This window comes from Podarcis gaigeae (genome assembly GCF_964106915.1).
Source record: "Podarcis gaigeae genome assembly, chromosome: 2".
Classification (NCBI taxonomy): Eukaryota; Metazoa; Chordata; class Lepidosauria; order Squamata; family Lacertidae; genus Podarcis; species Podarcis gaigeae.
Genome location: NC_139679.1, coordinates 97,614,626 through 97,640,356, shown reverse-complemented (window position 1 = coordinate 97,640,356; position 25,731 = coordinate 97,614,626). Strand labels below are relative to the sequence as shown.

At 42.3% G+C, this 25,731-nt stretch overlaps 1 protein-coding gene across 50 annotated transcripts in view; it reads right to left on the bottom strand.

The window, feature by feature from the left end:
- FOXP1 (forkhead box P1) overlaps nucleotides 1-25,731 on the bottom strand; it is a 538,949-nt gene that overhangs the window by 126,737 nt on the left and 386,481 nt on the right. For 5 of the 50 annotated variants that reach the window (XM_083723855.1, XM_083723851.1, XM_083723857.1 and 2 more), the window contains exon 1: nucleotides 2,516-2,654. The exons of 44 other annotated variants lie outside the window; for them this stretch is intronic. The gene's annotated coding sequence lies outside the window, so the exon portion shown is untranslated. Of the gene's footprint in view, nucleotides 1-2,515; nucleotides 2,655-25,731 lie in introns of those variants that run through there. One more of the 50 variants, XM_083723865.1, reaches the window with a different exon arrangement.

The window sequence follows — 25,731 nt, the reverse complement described above, 5'->3', positions numbered from 1 at the left end:
TAATTAACCCCTGATGGTTCAGGCAGCATTTTATGGTACAAGTCCATTTCTGACAGTGTGCTGGAAATGGGCATATGTGTGTATATATTAAACTATGTTGTATTGGCAAATAAAAATCAACAAGAAAAATATTTGAAAGGCTAAATCAGCCAGTAGCCGTTATTTCATTATTTATTTACTAAAAGCATTCATAGCACCCATTCCTTCACTGGAAGGTCTCAGGGATGGAAATAAACAACCAACAAAATGAAGTTAACAATATAAACTAATGCAATAGTTTAGGGCAAAACAAAACAAAAGACAGTAAAAAAGAAAGAAAAAGAAATCCACAATAAAATCACAGATCCGTAAAAGCCAGTGCCAATCTCCTAATTTCAAACTTTCTAACCTGGGGCCCCCTTCCCCAAGGCATGTCTCAATTTTATATGCTGAGAAGCACACCATGCTAAATGAGCTTCAAACCCCCTGATTAAAAGCATCACTTTTTTTTTCACTGGGATGTGTTTTTATCCCTAATAAGGTTTATCTGTGCAACGAATGCAGGCCTGGAATTTTTAAAGTGTTATTTTTAAATGGAGGCTCACAGGCAAAGCGTTTACCTCTTGAAGGCATATATTTCTATTTGCATTATCTTAATATCTTTTTGCTTATCTCAGGGTTTAAAAATGACAGGTGCTAGCAGTCTTTTGTTTGACAGGCCCCTACACAAATAACTGTCTTGCCTGAAAGGGCTAATGCACTACTAATGAACAATAAATCAGCTTTGATTATAAAGTGTCAGGCCAATCAGTTTTCAGTTCAGCTCTATCGCATCCTAGGCCAAATCAGCTATACTGTTTGGACAGGGTTTGTTTTCAGATTTACATCCTTATCAATGCAATTTTGGAGAGGACCGGGAAGGCAGTATGATTATTTAAAGCTGCCTAAAACAGAATGTTTATCTGTTTCTTGAAGGGAAGCTACAGTAGTAGAAGAGCAGCATTGCTTCAAGAACAAATATCCCACATTGCTACAAGGATAAAAATATATCACAAAGCGCTCATACGTTTAAGCCACCCATCTATACATTTATCTGCTCAGTGTATATATATATATATATATATATATTCTGTTCAATCTGAACTCAAAGTGGGCAAGAAACGTAAGTGTATTTACATTAAATCTACTTAGAACCTGATCGTGAATAGCCCATATCACTAATCCTGCTGAAGCTGTTACATAAGCTTACAAGGCACTTATGTGCATGAATTTATGTTTGTATCTTGCTATCTAAACACAGATTTTTTTTAGATGTTTCAAAGATTTAGACCCACCATATATATATATATATATATATATATATATGAGACATTTCCATGTTTCCTACAAATACAGCAATTTATGCCACTTTAATAATTACACATCAACAGACCTTTAACTTTTCTCCAGAAACAAATCTTATTCATTTAGAAAAAGAATATTTCCTGCTCATGAACCTTCCCTTCACTATTTTTTTTAAATGCAGCATCTTCAGAACACTGCTATCTATTTCTAAAACAGCGCTTTACATTTAAATCCACACTTTCTGCAAACTTTCCACAAACAAATGCCTATTTGACCTATTCAGCTCCTCTCCCCTCTCAACTATGTCAGGTATGAAAGAGTTAATATCAAAGAGGAAGCATGTATGTGCACTTTGCTCTAAACTAACCACCCACTTCCTAACAGTTCCCTCCTCTCTACTACCACCACCCCTTAGAAAAATAATCTCATTTTGCAGAAAAATTCAGTACTGCAAGACTGACACTTAGCTTAGTTACAGTGAGATCCAGTTACACTTATTTCTTCAGAACACATTAATACCAGTCGGTGTAAAAAAAACAACACCTTCCCATACTTAATTTCACGTGGCAAATTGACTGGCAAGTAAAATCAAACACAACTGTGTCTGGCACAGCATTTTACAGATCTGTAGTTTTACCCCTTCCCTTTCTTTTTCCTTTTCCCAAAATACTATGAAGACATCCAAGCCACAAATATTGCAAAGAATTCTGTAAAAGTAAAAGCAGAAGACAGCAACAGAGAAACAATAATATTTCTGTAGATTCTCTTAAAACATCTTCAGCAAACTGTCCACAATCACACAGTATTCTCTGAAATCTAACTCCTCACGAAGCTTTGCACTTGCTACAAGAGAGCAGTACAGTAGTAAATAACAGAGCATGCATTGCTTTCACTTCCCCCCCTTCAAAAAATGTTCCCAAACTTCTGGATATGGAGAAAAGCAGGCCTGCACACTGTCTCTTTCTCTCTCCCACCCCCACCCCCAAAAAGTCTGTTTTTTTAAAGCACCTCCATAAAACTCTTGATCAAGAAGTTGGCAAACGAGATTTCAAGTTTAAAAAAGAAAACGAAAGAGAGGGAGGGAGAGATAGGAAAACAGCCCTTGCAAAACTGAAGACCATTATTATAACTGTGCATAAAGTAAGGTTTTTCTCTTAAGAAGAAAATCGTAAAATCAATCATATTGACAAACCTGACAAACTCCATTTAGCTGCCACCACCACAAACAGAGTGCTGGGCCATGAAGCTTCTATTAAAGCCTTGTTGTACAGTCTCTAGCTTCCTCAGGTTACAGACAGATTGCACGCACAAGGGTGCTCCTGGGCTGACAAGATGCAAAACTACCCAATCAGCCACGCCCTTCTCCACCAATCACAACCAGCCTCTAAACATAATCAGTTCAAACACCCCTACACAATGGGCCTCCTCTCTCTCTCTCTCTCTCTCTCTCTCTCTCTCTCTCTCTCTCTTTTCTGACAGCAGGTGAAATAATGCTTTTGTGAAATAACGCTTTTGTCTCCAACGCAACTACAGTTAATTGCTGTTAACCCTTTGACCCGACTGTGTTTGTATCTGCGCGCTAAAAAGCAGGGCAAAGAGCACACACTTACTCTTAATCAAAAGACCTCTTCCGAACTATTTCTTTTTCCCCCCTCCACACACACACACACACCACCATCCGAAGACAATTCCCCACCTCACCTTCCCAAAACAAAAACAAAAAACAAAAAAGCAACAACCCCGATATTTACTAATAGAAAGCATCTTACCAATCTAACCTTTAAAGAACAATTTTGTTCGGCAGAGGCTACATGACACTAGAGAGCAGCAAGCTAACGCAAAGGCTTCACAACAATCAGCTCAAATTGGATAGGCCAAAAAAGAGATAATTACATGCTGAGGAGGTGGGTGGGTGGGTGATTTTGTGCTGCAAAACAGTCCTTCCGGGTGGGGAATGTAACTTTTACACCCTCTTATGCATAATTATTATTACTGTTCTTTTACCAAACTCTAGTCTTTTGGAGTTTTTTCTGCCTCGCGCAGATTATGCATGACAGGATTTGTATGCGCCTGTATATATATATGTACGTGTATATTTTCTTCCTCGCAAACAAACACAAATAGCTCTCCAACGAGAGTTTGCGCAAATTATCAATCTGCCCTGCCTATGTAGGGAACTGCAACCCACCCCTTCTAAACAAAGCAAAAGGAAATGAATCACATACTAGGGAATGATAATATGTTAAAATGTACTCACAATACACAAATGTATCTGTTATATCCCGCAGATCAGTATTTTCAAAATAAAAGAGTTTTATCAACCTGTTGTTAAGGCTGCCAAACAAATATTTCTGAACTTGGTAGCAGATGATGACTTGGTCTGTGCCGGGACATTTGCGATACTTGGTTTGATTATTCTTTGTAATTAATGCAGAACAATCACTCAATGTGTCAAATATCCAAGAAGAAAGAAATACTATTTTGCCTTAATCATTAATCCAACCGGAATGAAAATACTGGTCTCTCTTTTTTTGTTTTTTATCCATGGAAACTATAACATAAATATATTTCCACTCAACCAAGGGCATTTAACACTAGATTGGTTCATTTCTTTTCAATGTTATCTACAAAGAGGGGTCAATCTGACTTTTAATATATATAATTGAAGAAACTGTGTGCAGTTTGCAGCTTTTTCAGTTATTTCCTTAGCACATAACTGAAAAAAATTAAATGGGCTAATTACCATTAGCAGTCACAAATATGCATTATTTACAAAAGCAAAGGACAACAAAAACAAACGGTGGGGGGCTGCTCACAAGACAAAGGATCCAGCTCACTGACAACTTGTGATCTTGTGATATGGATTGCTTTCTGTTGCTTGAAGTGTTTTTGTATTAGATAACAAATTAATGGAATGTTTTGTCCAGGTCACTAAAAAGTTGACCCCCCGCAACCCCAGTTATGAATATTTACAAGATCTTAAATCTGTCAGAATGAACCTCCATGAATGAGAAAGATCCTGGCTTTTAAATCAATAGGCACAAGTCAAACGATAAATCTGGGTATCAAGAACATGGGATCTGATTGTAAACATCGCACAACCTTCTTTGCTAACTGCACGTATTATTTAAACAAGAATTATAGAGAGAATAATGATGGGGGTTAAAGTGAAATAATAATACCTGTTTATTTTATATCCTTAGAGGCTGCAGGTGTTTGAGTGCCTAAAGGTGTTGGGAGGGGAAGGAGGGAGATGGAGGCTATTTAGTTAACGCTTTTCACAGTATTTCCACATGCAGATCTCCGATTTGCTACTCTGTGCTGACTGTGCCTCTTAGATTCATGATCACATAACTACCTTGTGGCAAACAAGCTAGCAGTATGCATTTTAAAATATTGTTTATACAGTATTCTCCATGGTAAAGTGTTCTGTAGCTCTTCCTTACCACAACTTGATGTGATACAGCCTTTCAACTCCATGTTATTGATAGAGAATGTAGTCCAAATTTCAGAACGTGGAAATGCAGTACATATATGGTACAACACACCTCAATTTCAGAAGCAGAGGCTATTATTCTTCCTCTTGCACTATGTTGACCCACAAGGTTCACTAAGCTACCTCACAGGATTGTTGTGAAGATAGAAATGGGGAAACCAAAAATGAAATTATACCTTAATGTCACAACTTATGTGCATTTAACTTGTGCACATTCAGCTTTGTGCATTTGACAAAAAATAAGAAATAAATAAAAAATAGGGCAAAAAGAGGATGGACATCTAGGGAAAAAAGACTTTGGCAATCCCACCCACCACTGCATTTGCACCACTGCAGTTTTGACTATACACGATTTTAGCTTTATGCTCTATCCTTGCATAGAGAGTCGCTTGTATACACACAAAGGTCAGGACTTAGGACAACTGAATAACTGCAGCACAATTAGGACAGAATATGGGAATCAAGAATGAAAGCCTAAAAATGGAACAAACCACACATAAATGGAACTTTCCTCTTTGCACACACCACAGTATCCTTGAACTGAAGAAGGGGAATTTCCACCATACTTACAATCTATATTTACTAGTGATGCTAACAGAAATCTTAAACAGCATGGTCCCAATTTATCTAAGTGACCTCCTTCACCTTATTTTGTATCACAGCACCTAAAATCCACCAAGGGGCCATCTTCAATTTTCATTTTTGACAGCTAAGTGGCTTTATTTCTTTACCCAGGACTTTTTATTTCATAGAAAACCCATCTACTTACACATGCACACAATGGGTATTTTAAGGCATTGTGCGGAAACTGCTGTGTTGAAAAAGTCACTCTAGGTCTGCTTTGAGCTCTCTGGATGCTGCAGTCCTGCATATGCACACAGAGAAGAGCAAGCTGGGGCTGAATCTCAAGTTTTCTGAGGATGGAGGCTGGCTTGTTTGGTTCCAAGGTGGATTGGTTGGTTCGGGTGCTTGTAATGGTTGTCTATGCTATGCTGCTGGTGGGGAGAAGATAGTGGCATCTTTTGTGAAGCATAAACTTGAGAGAGTTTGTGCATGAGAAGGAAGGGTTTGTAAGTGAGAATACACCCAGCCACCACCATGAGTCAGAAGACGAGGAAGCAGAAAGATGGAGGCAGAAAAGAGGGGATTGAGCAAAAAGCTTGGCTCTACTAACCAGTGGCTCAGACCACTGACTTTTCCTGTGGCTCAATGTCCATTTATAGAAAAAAAGCATTTCCACCCCTGCTTCAAATTATAACCCTTAAACTAATATTCTCTCTACATTGAAAATAAATATAGTAACAAGCTCATCCATCACTTTCAACTTGTCCAGGATCAACTGTTTCCCTTGTATTTCCATCCATTGGTAATGCTGGAGGTGGACCATGACAAGAGATGGTTTTTATGTATAGACAAGGATTGAGACACTCATGTTTTCTCTCTCCTCGCCTACCACTGTCCAACCTATTTTTTGGTCTCCATCATTCTCCATCTTCACTCACATATCCAGAGCTTTGAAACTTTGTTACTGAACTTTAGTAGTTGAAAGTCAGTGATTCTAGTGAGGAGTGTGATGTGGCTTTAGGAAGATATGGGCAAGATACGTGGGAGGGATTTCAGGAAAGGTAGGTCTACCATGGGCTACAGTAGCTAAGATGGAACTTCCATGTTCCAAGGCAGGGTACCTGTGAGTAAGCAAGTACTGGGGACAAGCAACAGGGGCTAGACACCACAATAATGCACCACTACATAGAAGCATCTGCCTAGCTACCGTTGGGAACAGAATGCTACATGACAATGACAACAAATAATTGGTTTTGTTTTGGGGCAATGGTGTTTAATAAGGTATTTCCAAAGGTAGGGATAGCTATTAATTTTGGAGGGGATATATTATCCACAGATACATAGATGCAGATCCCTCTACATTCTGGTGAGTCCCAACATACATCCTATTTCTATTGTAAGGTGGATTTCTTGTCGGTTTCTTTATTTTTTTCATTTTGCGTGTAAGAGGAATTGCCGCGTATATTTTTATTGCTTGGATTATTATAACCTGCTGTTTTGTCAGTACTATTTACAGGTTTATCCCAATAGAGTGTGAAATTAACATTCTCTAAAACTGGATCAGGTAAGCATTCATAATGCGGCACAGGCTCAGCTTCAAGTAGTCCATGTTTTATTGCCAACTGTCTACAATATAATTTCTGTAGCTTGATTATACCTCGACACAATCAGAATGCACAAAGGCAGCACATCCAGTGGTTTACATGATCCATGGTTTCCATATTTCTGACACAGACCTGATTCCAAAACCTTGGTAATGTGTTCTTAAAATTATCTACAAGTGTGACATTATCCCCAGTTGTAAGATTTGTTGGAAATGAATGGAATTCAGTGATACTAAGTGATAAGAAAGACAACAACTATTTAGGAAAAGGGCGAGCCATTTGCTCTCCTTCCAAATCTTCAGGCAGAATTCACATAACTGAATACATAGTATAAATGACACATGGATTATAACACGCATGCACACATAAAATATGTATGCAGTGCATAAACACATTTATACAACTGATGACAGTTGTGGAACACTTAATAGTAATTTGGCAAGGCAATGAATCCTCATGCATCCAAATGGCGTTGGGGACATTCTAAATGTTTGGATAAGCCACAATTCAGATAATAGGTCACCTTATTTAAAGAGAGAGATTTGAAGCTACACAAGCCACCCAAATATAATTTAGATAATGAGAATATGAGTAACCCGGGTTCACAAACTGAGTTTTTCTGATGTTCCGGTAAATATTATTCATGTAAGATGGTAGTCATAATGAAATAGGAATATGGTGAATTGATCAACATGAGATTTATTAATTTGCTTTTGCTCAATCTAGTTTTGCTTTTCAGCAAGAGACAGCAATGCAGGCTTGCATTAATGTAAACTACTCTGATTACTATGGATAATGTGCAGGGTGTTCCTATGGCCATGATACCCCACAGCACCTCAGAATTACCACTATAATGGGGGCCCACACTCTGCTCTGCTGCTGGTTACTGCTGCTGTTGACAATCATTTACCCACTCTCTCCAGACATGTTCGTTTAGTAGCCCCCCACCATGTATCAAAGCTGAGTGGTGGCTTGCCTCCCTCCCATAAAAAAGGATTGCTGCTGTCCGCTGGGCAAACATGTCCAGGAGGAGCAGGTGAGTGATTGACAGAAGTGATCGTAAGAAGCTGCAAAGGGCAGGGAAATGAGTTTGCCAGCCTTTTTGTTCTCGCAGGGGCCCTGTGCCTTTGAAAGCTTCAAAAACAAACAGAGGAGCAACTGAGATGTACCCAATCATTAACATGTGTTTTGAGTTGCTACTAGCTCTTCATACATGAAATCAAAGATGTGTAGTGTTATAAATTGTGTCTCTTGATACATGAAATCAGTGATCCCTGTATGGGGCATTTATGGTGAAATACAGTGGTACATCAGGTTACATACGCTTCAGGTTACACACTCCGCTAACCCAGAAATAGTGCTTCAGGTTAAGAACTTTGCTTCAGGATAAGAACAGAAATCGGGCTCCGGCAGCGCAGCAGCAGGAGGTCCCATTAGCTAAAGTGGTGCTTCAGGTTAAAAACAGTTTCAGGTTAAGAACAGACCTCCGGAACGAATTAAGTACTTAACCTGAGGTACCACTGTATTATGACTGGATGCTAAACAGGTTGGGGTCCAGTTCTCCAATGGCGTGGGGAGGAAGGGAGCATCTAACCTTGGTGCTGTCGACGGTGACCCTTTGCTGGCGGAGGAGCTTAACTTCTTCTTTGCTCGCTTCGAGAAGGAGCCACCTGAGACGCCGGTATTACAGCCACCAGCCCATAGGGGCCCCTCATTCACTGTAGAGGAGCATGAGGTGAGACAGGTATTGAGGATGGTGAATCCGAGGAAGGCTGCTGGACCTGATGGCATCACGGGAAAGGTGTTGAAGGGCTGTGCGGATCAGCTGGCGAGGGTCTTTACTAAGATCTTCAACAAGTCCTTACACCAGTCTATTGTCCCACCCTGCCTGAAGTCGTCAACTATTGTTCCTCTGCCTAAAAAATCCACAATCAGTAGTCTGAACGACTACAGACCAGTTGCACTGACTCCAATCATCATGAAGTGTTTTGAGAAACTGGTGCGCCGTCACATTATTTCCTGTCTTCCATCAACTTTTGACAACTACCAGTTTGCATACAGGGCAAATAGATCCACGGAAGACGCTATCACTACCACTCTCCATGCTGCTCTGTTCCATCTGGAGCAGCCGGGGAGTTATGTGAGGCTGCTGTTTGTGGATTTTAGCTCTGCTTTTAACACTATCCTCCCCCATAGACTGGTGTCCAAGCTAGAGGCGATTGGACTCTCCAACTCCACCTGTCTCTGGGTTTTGGACTTTTTGTCAGAACGTTCTCAGAGGGTTAGAGTAGGGTCACATATGTCCACAGCCCTTAGCCTTAACACCGGCTCACCACAGGGTTGTGTGTTGAGTCCCCTGCTCTATACTCTCTATATGTATGATTGTACAGCCATTTATTCCAGCAACAAAATCATCAAGTTTGCTGATGACACTACGGTGGTGGGGCTCATTTCAGGAGGGGATGAGTCCGCCTATCGGGACGAGGTGGAGCGGCTTTGTGCTTGGTGTGGAGAGAACAATCTGGCTCTTAATACGACTAAGACCAAGGAATTGGTGGTGGATTACAGGAAAAAAAAGGCGGACATTCAGCCCTTGTATATCAACGGGGAACGGGTGGAGAGGGTGGCGGAATTCAGGTTTTTGGGAGTGACTATCGATCAGGGCATGACTTGGAGCGCAAATACCACTGCTCTGGTGAAGAAGGCCCAGCAGAGAATTTATTTCCTCAGACTTTTAAAGAAGAACAATCTGAGTGAGAGACTGCTGGTGTCCTTCTACCGAGGCTCCATAGAGAGCATTCTCACATACTGTATTTGTGCCTGGTTCTCCAGCTGTACAGCTAGGAAGAGGAAGGTGCTCCAGAAGGTCATAACCACAGCCCAAAGGATTATTGGTCATCCCCTCCCATCTTTGGAAGAACTGTACGGTTCCCGTTGTCTTAGGAAAGCAAACAATATCCTGCAGGATGCATCTCACCCGGGACACAGTCTGTTTGTACTACTGCCTTCTGGCAGGAGATACAGAAACATCAAGTCAAGGACAAATAGACTGAAAAATAGTTTCTATCCAAGAGCTGTGGCCTTCTTAAATGCAGTAACTCGATAGTGTGACCTGGGAGTTTGATGGGTGTGGGTGTGGGTGTGGCTGGAATGTGGTTTGTTTGGTTGTTGTTGTTGTGTTGCTTTTGTTGTTTTTAAGGCATGGCATCCAATTTTGTTGCACTTGTGCAATGTTGCACTTGTGTAATGACAATAAAGAATCTATCTATCTATCTATCTATCTGCCCGGGATTCTCCTTATTTGCCTCGGTGGTGGTATTTAAAGTTATGCCACCTGTTATGCAGCTGTAACTGGGACTGGGGCGGACCCATGAGAGAGTGCAGGATTAAGGCTTCTCCCACAGGGCTGGCAGCTTTAGGTGTGGATTCAAGGACACACCTCTCTGTTACCTGCTGGAGTTATTCCAGGACTGCAAGCCAGAGCAGAATCTTCTCCCATGTTGAGATTACAGAGATGGATCAAGAAAATAGCAGCATCAAAAAGGGAGGAAGGCATAGAAGATTGGATGCTTTATTTGCACAAGGTTTAACATAACAACTGTGGCTCCATGGTCCATGAAGGATACAATGGGTGACAACATCAAACCATTCAGCCTACAGATGAGCACACCACAGGAATCTGAAGTATAAGTACAGATTTAAAATGTTTCTGTTTACAGAGGAATGATGGAATTATTTCAGTGATTGCAAATGGTAGCATATATTACTTCTGGAGGGTATTGTTTATTGATCTGTGTCTTCTTTTATCAAGGGATTTCATTTCTGGTGAAACAAGTCATAATGAAAACCCTAAAGAATAATATACTCTGTTCATCCTAAAGAGAAACCAAACAGATAGCTGTAATACAAGAATCCCCCTGCTACCTATCTATTTGCCTGGTTCTGTGGTTATAATTGACATGTCTGGGTACTTCATCCGTGGGGCACTGAAGCAGTTAACTCCATATTAATTTTATTTGTGTCCACATTATGATAAAGTCATCATTAAAATAAGTGTGATGGGAGTTGTTGTTATTTATATGCAGTGCACATTTGGCTTAAAGGTGTCAAGAGATTTTTCTTCTTTTTACTGCACAGTGGTTTACATTTCTCTTAATTTAATGCAACATTTTTATAATGGCAGTGTTACTGGTTAATTTATATATGCACAGCAGGAAGTGTCAACATTCAGGTGAGTGATGAAGATGATAGTACAAGAGCTCTGGAAGAAGCTTCAGAAAAAATTATTGTTTTTCTCAAAGCATACAGTTATTAATAATGAATCAAATAAATACTATTTTATATATAATTGCACCTGACATCTTTTTATAAATAACGATTGGAACATTTTTGCCCTATCTTTTGTATTTGACTGATCTTAATTAACTGCTTTCTTCTTGCTTAATAAATTGTAACTTTAGTTTCCATCAGAAAGAAAAATTGATGCATTTTTATACCAAGAGGTTCTGATCCAACGATTTGCTGTAGGGAGAAAATTATTTCATGCATGCTTGAACTGAATGCAGTCAGTTACATATAAATGTGGTAGCATTTTTATCATATAGAAGGATGAGCCTAATTGTTATGATGAAATCACTATCAGTGCTGGCATTAGGCAGTGTGGTGACCTAGGTGAAGGATTAAAATTGTGCACTGCCACAAAAGGAACATCTCAGCCAGGTTACCTCACCTTATCCATCTCATAAAGCCATGAGGCTCTTGAAGCTCCAGTAGGACATCCACCCTCACAAGCTGACACCTAGGAATGTCATAGTAATCCACAAGGATTGATTTCTGGTGTGGAATACTGTTGTTCCTCTGGTGCACAATTATACTGAGCTTTCCCTATTCTAATTTATTTCGAGCCAGAAAAGAAATTGGCAGCTAGATGCAAACTCCAGCAAAACTAGGCAGACGGGGTGAAAAAGAAAAGAAAAGAGGTAGAACGTGCATCTGAGCGCTGACACTGTAGGAAACCCTGTACCGCTTATGACCCCAAGTCGTCACAATATTGTCAGCACAACACTCCCCTCAATGGGATGCGCATTCTAATGTGCATCCCCATCCACAGCCATACTAGTCAACACAGGTGCATGAGCCCACCATTATAATGCAATTGGTTTGTGTAGCTGCTTTTTCAGCACCCCATACCCTAAGCCACATAAATTGTTTGGGAAAGCGAGCATATCTGAGCTACTCCGCTGGTGTCCGGTGGAGAGGGTACTCCTGAATAGTCTGGTGACTGCTTAAGAGCATCAGAAGTATAAACCTCTTTGAGGGGAGAAAGGCACAGGTTCCATGCACACCCAGCCTTCTACAAATACCATTCCTCAGCTCTCCCTGCCTCCTGGGTGTCTTACGTCCCTCTGCATTTCTAGGACTAGCCATGGCCCTATCATCATCATCATCATCTGCTGACCTACCCACACTTCACAGCCTTTCCCAGGGCCTTTTCTAAGTTTGCGGGAGTATCTTGCCTATTGACTACTTAATTCTTTCTCTTTGAATCTCATCTGACCTCTATCTTTCCCTGTATGGTTCCAGAACTCCAGAAGGATGACCACCACTGCAGTTATGGGGATCTGTTGATAATCTCAGCATGGGTGTAGCCAGGATTTATTTTAGAGGGGGCAGGCTTTATGTTTACGGGGCAAGCCAAGTTATCTGTGACGCAACTGCTCAGTCAGTTAAGTATTTTTATTTACTTACTTGATTTCTGGGCCAGGTGGGTGGATGAGCTGTCCTCCTGCCATGCCCATGAATCTCAGCCCCAGCCAGAGTTTCTCAAAGCTTTCCTCTTTTAAAGAATGGCAAGAAATGTCACACAATCCATTAATATGTCTAGGCGGGTCAATATTTCTATCCTTCAATTTCAGGTAAAGGGTCAATTCTACCAGGTTACATATAAAGGTAAAAAGGTAAAGGACCCCTGGATGGTTAAGTCCAGTCAAATGTGACTATGGGGTTGCGGTGCTCATCTTGCTTTCCAGGTCATGTGGCCAACAGGATTAAACCGCTTCTGGTGCAATGGGACACCGTGACAGAAACCAGAGCCCACAGAAATGCCGTTTACCTTCCCACCACAGCTGTACCTATTTATCTACTTTCACTGGCATGCTTTCAAACTGCTAGGTTGGCAGGAGCTGGGACAGAGCAACGGGAGCTCACTCTGCCGCAGGGATTCTAACCACCGACCTTCTGATTGGCAAGCCCAAGAGGTTCAGTGGTTTAGACCACAGTAATGCTGCCCCCTCTTTCTAAAGTCATATGTTTAGGAGAACAAGGAGGGAGGCTTGCTTTTTCGATTTGTTTTTGCAATCCCCCCTCACCCCCTTCCTTAAATCCCAATTGCAATGTGCTATAAAATGGAAATGGTAGGTGGAAAAGATGCCTGCGAAGAGTTACAGGTGCTGTGAAGAGGGCGAAATGTCTCTCATCATGCCCATAGCCAGGGGTAGGTGGGGGTCCTTTCCCTGATCCTTCCAATCAGTCTCTCAGCCTGACCTTCCTAACAGGGTTGTTGTGAGGATAAAATGGGGAGGAACATGTATGCCACCTTGAGTTCCTTGGAGCAGAGGTGGGAGATATATATATATATATATATATATATATATATATATATATATATATGATGCTGCTAATGCAATTTTATTTAGTATGAATCAGCACTCCAAGACCCTCAAACCATGAGTTGGGATCACAGCAATCCTCATGGTAAACCATGCTAGTTGAAACAGTAGGGAAAAGCACCAACAGGGACAGAACAGGCGGCATAAACAAAATTCCACCTTGATTTGTACCTGACTTTTGTAGGCACTGATGCCTGAATTTCTGGCTTAGTCAATAGCATGTGAAATCATCCCTATGAAAAACACCTCCTGAATATGCCCTTTGTGCCTTTTGTTTTTTAAAAAGTGAAATCCTGTGGTCTAGAAACTTGCTTTCCTTAAAATGTAGCCTACACTGGTTGGTTGACCAGAAACTTTGCTGGAAGCCAAATTCCCAATGCATATGCACGTGTGCATGAAGGTCTCTGCCCTTCATCAGAGGAAAGCATTTTGGCAAACACTGCCATCTACTGGCTACTGCACTTAAATTTACTAAGCTGCCTCATCTAACCAGCGAGCGGAAACAAAAATGTTTTATGTAATTAACGAATAAGTGAAAGGTATAAATGGTGGTCGCGTTAAACAGAAATAGATAAAGAAATTATCCAGGGAAACATGAGGCCTTTTAATGCAAAAGTGTGCATTAGTCTATTATATGACTCTCTTGCACACAGCATGGAAGTGCCAAACTATATATATTAGCTTGTCTAGGAGAACAACCTGTATAACTGCTGGGCATCTTGCTGTATTTTCTCACTCTCCTGGGAATGTATGTCGGCATATTTTCAATAAAACACCTTCTTAGCAGTAATGGGCCACTGTTCTCATTTCAGTGGTCCCCAAGGTTTCGTGATACAGTATATTTAGCTGACTTGCAGTTCAAATTCACCTCCAGCATTAAAAAAAAATGCTTAAAAATATACAGTCATAAAAACGCTTCCACACCTTTGTAAATGCAAAGAGAAGACAGAACATTAAAGCTTTCTAAATGAAAGAAAATGATAGTTTGCATTGTTTCATAAATAGATGTTCTGTGATGCAGCTTGTGAGGTGAGGTAAGGACTACACAGTGTAAGATATAGGACTGCACTAGAGTTACTCATGACACACAACAAGAGAGGAATTTCTGAAGTAGTGCCTTGAGACTTCAGTATTCATTTATAAGTTAATGGGTGTCACAATAGCTCCCCGTGTACTGTATCTAAAAATCAATACAGCAACGGAAGACAAAGAAATATAGCTTTATAACCCCAAATTTTCTTACTCTAAAGTAGTCCTGAGGATAACACCACTAACTTTCATGGGATTTGTCCAAGATAATAGTTCTAAGGTTAGCTATGGCTACCTCTAAGGTTAGTCGACTATTGATAGTTATCATATTTTCTAAGAAATTCTTTGGAACAGGTTTTCCACAAAAGACAACACATTGATGGCAGTGAATAAAATTGCTTCCTTATAGTCCTCTAATACATAGGAGAACTTTTCTGCAGTTACATCATCTCCAGTCATCCCTACGTAAAACACAACAATGCACAAACCTCATGGTTGGCCTAGTCAGATTCTCCTCTTTTCCAAAAGAGGGACGCTGTAAGTCAGAGCTTTCCAAATTTTTCATGTTGGTGACATACTTTTTGGACATGACATGGACCAGCTTTTAACATTATATCCAGGGCTGGCCCAAGACATTATGCTGCCTGAGGCAGGATGGGACCCCTCCACATACAAAAACTCACCACACCAGTGTTCTCCATCACATGAGAGCAATGTGGTAGTTCAGAGGCCCAGGACAGGCTGTCTGGCACCCACAGCTGTGCCCTCCAACAGAGGGAAATGGCTTTGGAGGAACAGCCAGGAGGCTGCTGATACCCCCCTGCCCAGTATCTGCCATCTGAGACAGTTGCTGTGGTCTAAACCACAGAGTCTAGGGCTTGTCAATCGTAAGGTCGGCAGTTCAAATCCCCACGATGGGGTGAGCTCCCGTTGTTCAGTCCCAGCTCCTGCCCACCTAGCAGTTCGAAAGCATGTCAAGTACAAGTAGATAAATGGCTACCACTCCGGTGGGAAGGTAAACGGCATTTCCATGTGCTGCTCTGGTTCGCCAGAAGCGGTTTAGTTATACTGGCCACATGACCTGGAAGGTGTCTGCAGACAAATGCCAGCTCCCTCGGCCTACACAGCGAAATGAACACGCAACCTCAGGGTTGTCCACGACTGGACCTAATGGTCAGGGGTACTTTTACATTTTTTAGTGAGTTAAAACCACACAGTAATGGGGAAGGCAAAGGCCATCATCTCAGGATTCTCAGTACGTCCAGGAAGCTGGGTGGTCTACTCAAACCATTTTCTTCTTCTTTTGATGAAGAATACGCTAAAACTCTGGTTACCAGAAACTAATAAGGAGCTGTAATAATACAAATGATTAAATTTTCTAGAAAATGCTTTGCAACTTAATATACATGAGTAAAAATAGAGTGTAAATCTTGCTACCCAGCAAAAAAAAATCTCCCTTTTAATCGCTTTACACCTTCATCATGTAATAGTTTGGAAAAGTCCTAGGATATAATTATATATCTTGGCTTGGCACGTTAATAGCTATTCCCTTCATTTACTGATTTCTTTTTTACTGGTCAATTTACTATTTTACTGTGCTGAGCTTACTGGCCTATTTCACAGGATCACCACCTTCATGCAATATATGAGCTGGGGGTGGGGGTGGGGAGAGGGCGGTTTGAAATCCTAGCAAGAGAACTGAAATGCAGCAAACATGTGCATGCTAGTATGGAAACCAATTGTGTATTTGTATGAAGAGGGGTGGCAGATAGGTGCGTGGAAGGAAGCAGCAAGTTCAGATGTTGAGAAAGACATAGAAACATGCTCCCCCCCCCCCCACCTTGTCCAGCACACCTGTGAGGAAGAGCGCCGAAGCTCTGGCTTCCATTTTAGACTAACCACAACTTGCTGTGATATCTGAACCTGGACAAACTGTGGTTAGTCTCAGCTAAGGTTTGTTAGAATTTTATGCTGCCATAGCCATACATCAGGGGGAAAGGGCCAAAGAGTCTCTGCCACTGAACTGTGACCTCTGAACCCCAAATATCCAGTTTTAGGAGGACAAAAGCACCCCACTGTGTGTACACAGTGAGGCACTTTTGGCACGTCTCTAGTTTAGAAAGATTCGCTTCGACAAAGCTTGCAGAATCTTAAGACTTAGTCACCCTCCTACCACATTGTTTTACATAGAGTTGGACTTAGCATAGAGCGACCATCTGTACATCTCCTGGACTCTGAAACCCTTTGCTGATATGCAGAACTCCTTACCTAGGGTGTCTCTATCTGGCCCTGGAAATAATTACAGTGGTGCCCCGCAAGACGAATGCCTCGCTAAACGAAAAACCCGCAAGACGAAAGGGTTTTCCGATTTTTTAGCTGCTTCGCAAGACGAATTTCCCTATGGGCTTCCTTCGCAAGACGAAAGCCCATAGGGAAATCTCCGGAGACAGCGGGGAAGCGCAGCGCGCCTTCTCCTCTGTTCCCGGACCTGTCCTAAGGCTTGCGGTGGGAGGTCCGGGAACAGAGGACAAGGCGTGAAGGGCTTCTCCTCTGTTCCCAGGGCTTGCGGTGGGAGGAGGGTTTTTCCTCCCCACCGCCAACATTCAGAACAGCATTCTGAATGTTGGCGGTGGGGAGGAAAGCCCTCCTCCCACCGCAAGCCTTTGTCTTTGTCCCCCCTGCCTGCCTTCCTGGGGGCTTTTAAATCGCCCCGGGACAGCGGAGAATTCATCCGCTGTCCCGGGGCGATTTTAAAATGCTGGCGGGCGGCAGTGCTGCCGCCCGCCAGCATTTTAAGATCGCCCCGGACAGCGGAGAAGTCCTCCGCTGTCCCGGGGTTTTTAAAATGCTGGCGGGCGGCAGCGAAGGCTTCGCTGCCGCCTACCAGCATTTTAAAATCGCCCCGGGACAGCGGAGAAGTCTCCGCTTTCCCGGGAAGGCAGGCGGGGGGAAGCAAAGACTTTCGCCCCCCCGCCGGCCTTCAGAAGAGGTCGGGGGACAGACTGTCCCCGGACCTGGTCTGAAGGCGGTTTCCATAGGAACGCATTGATTGATTTTCAATGCATTCCTATGGGAAACCGTGCTTCGCAAGACAAAAAACTCGCAAGACGAAAAGACTTGCGGAACGAATTAATTTCGTCTTGCGAGGCACCACTGTATAGGGTGGCCAATGTCGCCCATGCCCTCCTCAGACAAATTTGCAAATGGCAACAGAGCCACTACTATTCTTATCATGTTACAAGGGAACTACTACTATGTTCTGAGCTATGTGAATTTTAAAGGAGGCTGAAAGAAGATGCATAGTAGTCCCACCTTGGCACACTTATATGCTTGCAATGTAAGCAGGCATACCACCTTGGCTAACATGCTACTACACTGGAGCGTGCCTAGAATAATGGTTCATTCTAGCCGTGATGCTCTGTATTTTCATAGAATCGTAGAGTTGGAAAGGACCCTGAGGGTTATCTAGTCCAACCCCCGGCAATGCAGGAATCTCAACGAAATCACCCATGACAGATGGACATCCAACTTCTGCTTAAAAACCTCCAAGGAAGGAGAGTCCACCAACTCCCCAAGAGAGTCTACTCCACTACGGAAAAAGCTTTTACCATCAGAAAGTTCTTCCTGATGTTTGTCAGAATCTCTTTTCTTGTGGTTCAGGCCCTATCCTCCAGAGCAAGAGAAAACAAGCTTCCATGCAACATCCCTTTAGATATTGGAATGTAACCTTCAGCCAGGCTGTGCTTAAAGTAAGATAGATGATGTCAAAATCAGAGACCAAAAGTTTATTTCCAACGCAACACAGAAAGGAACATCTGTCTGTAATACGGCCACAACTCTGAAATGAAACCAGAGTTCTTTAATAGCAGCATCTCTGACCTATGTTTTACTTCTCCTTTGTAAGGCAGCCCCCTCCAGCTGCACAGCAACTTCTAGCTTGACCCTGGGCCTCTCTTTTCAGAATTCACTGATAGAAAAAAGCAAAATGAATTGGATTAACAGTGGAGCTTCCTGTAGTGCCCTAGGCTTTAGTTGGAGAGTGACCAACGCTGCTCAGCTGTAGTGAGATCTGAGGAGCTTACAGCCCGAGGTGATAGTATGGCTGGAGGCACTTCTTGTTTTACACTGCCTCTGTGGAGAACGGCAGTTTTAGCTGTTGAAATATGGTTGCAGAGATACACCAAAATTCTGCAATGATGGGCAAAACTGGAAGAAACAAACTCATTTTTTTATGAAGCAACCTCTTGTGTAACATGCAGTGATATCAATATAAACAAGCCCGAGAAGAACCGAAGCCGTTCTGGAAAATGTTCCACATTGAGCCGAAACGCAAGCATTCCTCATTAGTGTACCAGATCTGACAATCCCTAATGTTTCCTGTTGATAGATACCAGCATGTATTGACACAAGCTTCATGTGTTTCTTTTTGAGACTTGTGGTTTAGCAGTTTGTCAAAACAGGATATTATTTAAATACACAAAAGTTACCAACTGATACTCGGAAGATGAGATATGGGTGTGCCGCTTCTGCAGCTAAATTTGAAGACTGAGAAACTAATAATGTTACCCTGCTTCGTTTAAAATATTTAAAAGCCGTCGACAACCTGCTATATTTATATAATCAGCTTGGAAGACAAACATCTAAGCAAAATGACTGTCGCTTTCGATGAATTACTGAACATGTGTAATTCATTTGCCAGTAATATTGTCTGAACTCAACTCCAATTAAACAAACGAAAACACCTGCTTTGCACATATATCTTTTGGTACCTCAAGGGGAAAGATTCATCAGTGTAACAATGTTGTACAATCTGGTTCATGTGCCTGCGCTAACAATACAAATTTATTGATTTACAAAAAAATACACAGGAGATGGAAACACCATTTAATCTTCTAATGCATTTCTTCTTTTTTTGACAGAGAGAGATGCTTTCATAAAAATAAAGAAATGAGTTTGCTTTTATAAAAATAAAGAGATGAGTTCTCATGGAGAAACTGACAACATTCGTGACAAGTCTTAAGTAGCATATTCCTGATATCAGAATTTTGTTTTAGCGACCTGCTAGTAATGTTTTTACACAGTTCTTCAGGGATGCTAGGAAGAATTGCTGAAGGCTGCATGCTGAGAAACAGAAACAGAATGTGTGTGTGTTGCCAAAACAATGCAGTTCGGAACCAAAAGAGCAAGGGAGGCACAAATTATCTTCAGTCAGGTGCCTGATCCTCTTCACTGTTTGGTAATAATTTATATTGCATTTTGATTATGCAAAGATTGTAGCTAACTGCAGTTCATTTTCTTAAAAAAACAACAACCCCAAACAAAACAGATAGGGAACTGAGGCTGAGAGTGACATATGGAAGGTTACAAGCAGGATTTATGGTGACTCTAGGATTTCAACCACTCAAATCAATGGACCACATTAAACCTCATGGAAGACTTTTTTGTGCACCAGAGGCATACTCAGTGCACAATGCATCTGCAAGCTACATAAGCACCACGCTGATCCCTGCTAGTGCAAATATCAAGCAACAGATCAGCAGGATCAGTAAAAATGATGCAGTCCTGGCACTATATAGGATGATGAAGAAGAAAGATGATGAGATGCCCCCTTGCTGAGGGCCCCATAAACTTTGCAGCCAGTTCTGCTCTGGGAACCTGACCTACCCATTTCTGTTTTTGCACAACACTGGATAGTCAGCCATGTTGGAAGCTGTTGTCTAGATGAAACCTATGGACAGTCAGTAGTTGTATTTGTATTTCACTAGCAGAGTCAATGATTTGGCATAGTGAGGAAGCTCAGTCTGTATGAGAGCGCATGGGTGCATATATTTCAGTTTCTGGCATACAAAAAATGTGGGTAACCAAAAAATGTGCAAATACCAGCAATCCCGCTTCCAACCCGCTCCTCCTCTGTAGCACCATGGAAATAGAATTCAGAAAGATCCTTCATTTCCTCCAATATAGTCGTACCTTGGTTGTTGAACACCCTGGAACTCAAGACGTTTTGGCTCCCGAATGCCTCAAACCTGGAAATGATTGTTCTGGTTTGCGAACGTTCTTTTGGAACCCAAATGTCTGATGGGGCTTCCGCGGCTTCTGAATGGCTGCAGGAGATTCCTGCAGCCAATCAGAAGCCGCAATTTGGTTTTCAAACATTTTGGAAGTCAAACGGACTTCCGCAACAGATTCTGTTGGACTTCCAAGGTGTGACTGTACTGCATTTCACTGTGGCTTCTATCCATGCTGTGTTCCAAGATTTCAAGATTCAGACAAACCTGCATTAGAAGTACAGATTCTACTCTTTGAGCAATGGCTCAAGCAATGTAATTTCATAGATCCTGCTTCCTCATGTCTTCCATTCCATTCTCTCATCTCACATCCAACTTGGCCTTAATGCTACCTGTCAAGTTACTACCAGTGTTTCAGGAATGCTCTGTCAGAGTCTTTGTAGTTCAGCAAATTCCCATTTCCCACCCTCTAACAGCCTGTAATCAAGAAGCCATCTACCACCTCCCTGCAAAGACACTTACAGCTAACTACTCTTCATGTCTTCTTTTCAAAGTTTGATGAACACAGTTGCTGAAACAGTAGTTCTGATATAAACAAGTGCTCTTTCTGTGGCAAAAGTGGGTGGAAGGGTCACGTGGCGTGTCAGCCAGTAAGTGGGTGACCTGAATACTCAACCAAGGTCCCTTGAACAAAGTTCCAATAAGGTTTCCATGCAAGAAAGGTGATCAACATCTGCCAACACCTACTCTATCACCAAAGAGTGATTGTGCTGAGATGTGAACTTGATATCTGCTGCATTTCCAACAACCTATTGCAAGATGATTATGACTGAGGTTATCAAATGTGCTCCTGGATAGGGCTCCTGCTTCTTTAGGAGCTCTAAGATGGGGGGAAGTTTGTAAAGTGCAACTCCTCCCATCAAGGAGTCAGTAATAATCAGAGAAGATGTGCCTCCCAAATATCACTATGGTGTGCAATTTATCAAAGACACAGAAGCCCTGACCAGTTTGAAAGTGGCACTAAGCTACTCTCTGCCTGCACACAATGCATGGAGACAGAATAAATAACAACCTTGTGCAAGCGTAGTACCGCAAAGTGTGTGCTGGATCTGGCCCTGAGAAATAAGGGTTCAAATTCCATGAAATTTCTGGGTGGCCCTGATGCAAACTAGCAAACATAGGAAGTGTCACATAGCTTCGGAGTTGTGAGGTTGAATCAAAAAGTTTACAAAGTGACTGATATGCAGTGAAACCACTGTATAAACTCCTGGAAAAAAAGATCTAAGGTTGGATTACAGTTTACCAGCATCTTCTTGTGTGAATCCTCTCCCAACCAATATACACTAACTGCCTATTGTATCTCTCTTAACTGACCTTAATCTGGCAGATAAATCCTTCGAAGACAGAGGTCCTATGGCTAGGTCGGGATGGCATGGGGATGAGGGACCAACTCCCTTCTCTTGCGGGGGCCCAATTAGTGCCATTGCCTTCCGTTAAGAGTTTGGGTGTAATCCTTGATGCCTCCCTTTCCATGGAGGTGCAAGTTACAGCAACAGCCAAGGCGACATTTTTCCACCTTCGCCACATCAAGCAGTTGGTCCCTTACCTTTCCCGCCCCGACCTGGCCACAGTGATCCATGCGACGGTCATCTCCAGGCTTGACTACTGTAATTCGCTCTATGCGGGGCTGCCCTTGAAGCTGTCCCAGAAACTCCAGCGGGTACAGAATGCTGCAGCGAGGCTCCTCACGGGGTCTCTGCCATGGGAGCATATTCACCCAGTGCTTTTCAAGCTGCACTGGCTCCCGGTGGAGTACAGGGTCAGATTTAAGGTGCTGCTTTTGACCTTTAAAGCCCTTCACGGCCTAGGACCCTCGTACCTACGGGACCGCCTCTCCTGGTATGCCCCACGGAGAGCCTCAAGGTCCATAAATAATAACACCCTAGTGGTCCCAGGCCCTAAAGAAGTTAGATTGGCTTCAACCAGAGCCAGGGCCTTTTCAACTCTGGCTCCGGCCTGGTGGAACGCTCTGCCTCATGAGACCAGGGCCCTGCAGGATCCGATTTCTTTCCGCAGGGCCTGTAAGACAGAGTTGTTCCGCCTGGCCTTTGGCTTGGAGCCAGTTTGATTCCCTCCCTCTCTCTCTCTCTCTTTTTTTTCCTCCTCTTTCTTTCTTTTCCTTCTCCTGCGATGAGGCTACATTTTAATATTTTAATGTTCCATTATTTTAATGTTGTATTTTATTTTTGTTTTTAAGTTGTAATCATTCATCTTGTTTTTATTATTGCTTGTAAGCCGCTCTGAGCCCGGCCTTGGCTGGGGAGGGCGGGGTATAAATAAAAAAATATTATTATTATTATTATTATTATTATTATTATTATTATTATTATTTAGAATGCCCATTTTTTATTTTTTAAAAATCCCATTAAATCCCATATTTTCCATTTCGTCTGCCCAATTCAGCTCTTACTCTCCCATCCTATTCCCACCCCCACCCCCGCCTAGCCACATCTTCAACACACTTCTCTTACCACAATTCCTGCCCAACCTGATTATCAATATGCTTTTTCTATCCCAGGTTGCTTCTGAACAATCTGTCCTCTCCTCCCCACAAGCACTGTTTTGGGCATTCTCCAACCAGCCCCCCCAACCAAGTTGAGGTTGGGGGCACAAGGGAAGCAGAGGGGGAAAGCCCCATTACACTAGTGGAAGTCCTTGTGTGGGCATCCACTAGAGGGGCCAGTGAGTTGGATCTGGTCCTTGTCTCTCTGTCCATGCAGTTTGATTTCACCATCAGATGACTGACAGGGTGGGCAGCTAAGCTGGTCTGCAAGTAGTGGGGAGAATAAGAATCTGGTTTGCTGGCCAAATCCTGTTCCCAACCCCATATCACAGTTAAGCTATTTAAGCAATTTAAATAAAATGTGTACAGAACCGTGTGTGTGTGTGTGTGTGTGTGTGTGTTAGAGAACCTTACTAATGCCCAAAGCTATCAAACAATAATGCTGAAAGTCTCACACTTCTGGAGTCAGGATGTTCAGCTGCTGCAATGGCTTTTGAAACGAAACCCCAATTGCCAAAGCTAAGTGTGCTATTTCATAAGAGAGAGGGCCCCTCCAAGTCACTTGCAGGGAACTAGAAACTCAACGTATTTGCAGCTGTCACCATCGTTGGTCTGCGGCAGCTCTCAACAAGAGAAAACATTCTGAATTTCTTCCTAGGGCTGATGCAACCAAGGAAGCTGTTAAGTGAGCAACAAGTTGGAAGTTCCTTTTAAAAAAAAGGATGAATAGTGGCTGCATCCAGCTGCTCTTTCTTATGCTGTGCAGCTGCCATCTACTGAGATGTGAACAACTTTATTGCATTCTGAAAGCAATGCATAGTATCTGTGTATATATGTGTGCGCGCGCATGTATAAGAAAGATATGTCAGTGCCCTTGGCATACTATGCAAGATAAAAAGCTTGTTGAGACTGTTAACCCAGAAATGCATGCCACTACTATGGGTTTGTAAACAGTCTTTCATCCTAATCTCATGTACCTGTAGTGTGGTGGTGTGCGCACCCAGGCTCCACATAACCATGCAAGGCAACATTACAAAATACATTGTTTTAGGCTGCTATGTATTACCCACGAATGAAAAACACAAGTACATGTAGGCAGACAGGCTGGTAGCTTTTGCAAGGCTGCTTTTGCTAGACGGAAATATTTCCACCTAAAACAGACCAGAGGTTCTCTTTAACTACAGATAAATGGATACTAAAGAATATCCTGCTCATAACGGGAGCTCTTCTCTTGCTCTCCACATCATGTAGATTTGGAATGTGTTATTCATGAACCAGCCCTTTGTGTTGCCTTTAACATATAGTGGTTCTGCAGTCAACTACTAATGCAATGTCCTAATGATTTCTCTCTCCCCTGATTATGGTGAGAAGGTACAGGATTAGGGAAAAACTACTAAGTGGATCTGGAAGATGAGAGGTAAATTTGACCATGGCTAGCCAGGCACAAACGTACATCTGTTTTATAGCAATTTTACTGCCACGACATCTCCCAAAGTATCCTGGGGACTGAAGTTAAAGAAAGACGTGAGAATTCTGTTAGATACTCCTGGTCCCACTCACAGAACTACACTCACCATGTTTTGTGGGAATAATGAATCAGTTTAAATCACTAGATAAGTCCAACACTGCAAAAACTGGTGAACCAAAGGAGCCAGCAATCCTCATATGTGGCTGTTAAGTGGCATGTGAATTATTCTTTTCTAAGGACTGGCTGTGACAAGTTTAAATAAATAGAGCTATACCTGAGGGCACAGGAACAAATGAAGAAGCTACAGCAAAGGGGGGCATTTTTAAAAGCCACTTAAACAAGAGGCTTATTGTTCACATCTCCAGACGAGTCAAATGATGATAAATATTGAGTACAGGAAGTTAATCTGTATCCGCACTGTTTGAATAAACATAGAGTTAAAAGGAAAATCAATGCTGAACCTTGACTCTTGCCAAGATTTCTTTTCTTTCCTTCTTTTTTACTTGCTGGTCCTTAGTCACATTGTGCTTTATTTGGGCCTTTTCTTTATACCATCTTGTCTCTCTTTTCCATCTTGTCCTTACGATTTTGTCTTCCTGTGTAAATTTCTGTTCCGCAGCAAAAGGGCACAAAAAGGGGCTATAATACTGTGAAGAGTCACAAACCAATAAAGACAGGTCATTTGTGCTCTTGTCCAAAATTTAGCAGGATGCGGTCTATAACCTTTGCAGATATCCTCTAATTCAGGGCTGGGAAGCCTGTTGGCCTTCCAAGTGCTGTTGTACTCCATCTCTCATCCAGAATGGCCAGTGGATAGGGGTGATGGGAGTTGTGGTTGTGGCTCAGCACTTATGGCCACAGGCTCCCCAATCTTGTTCTGTATTCATCTCCCATTTGCTGCTCAATGCAGCCTACTGGAAAGGCTTCCCACTAGGGCAGGGCTGCACAATGGAAACATGGCCCAGACATGCATGGTGACTAGTCCATCCTCACCTCCATTTTTTTGCA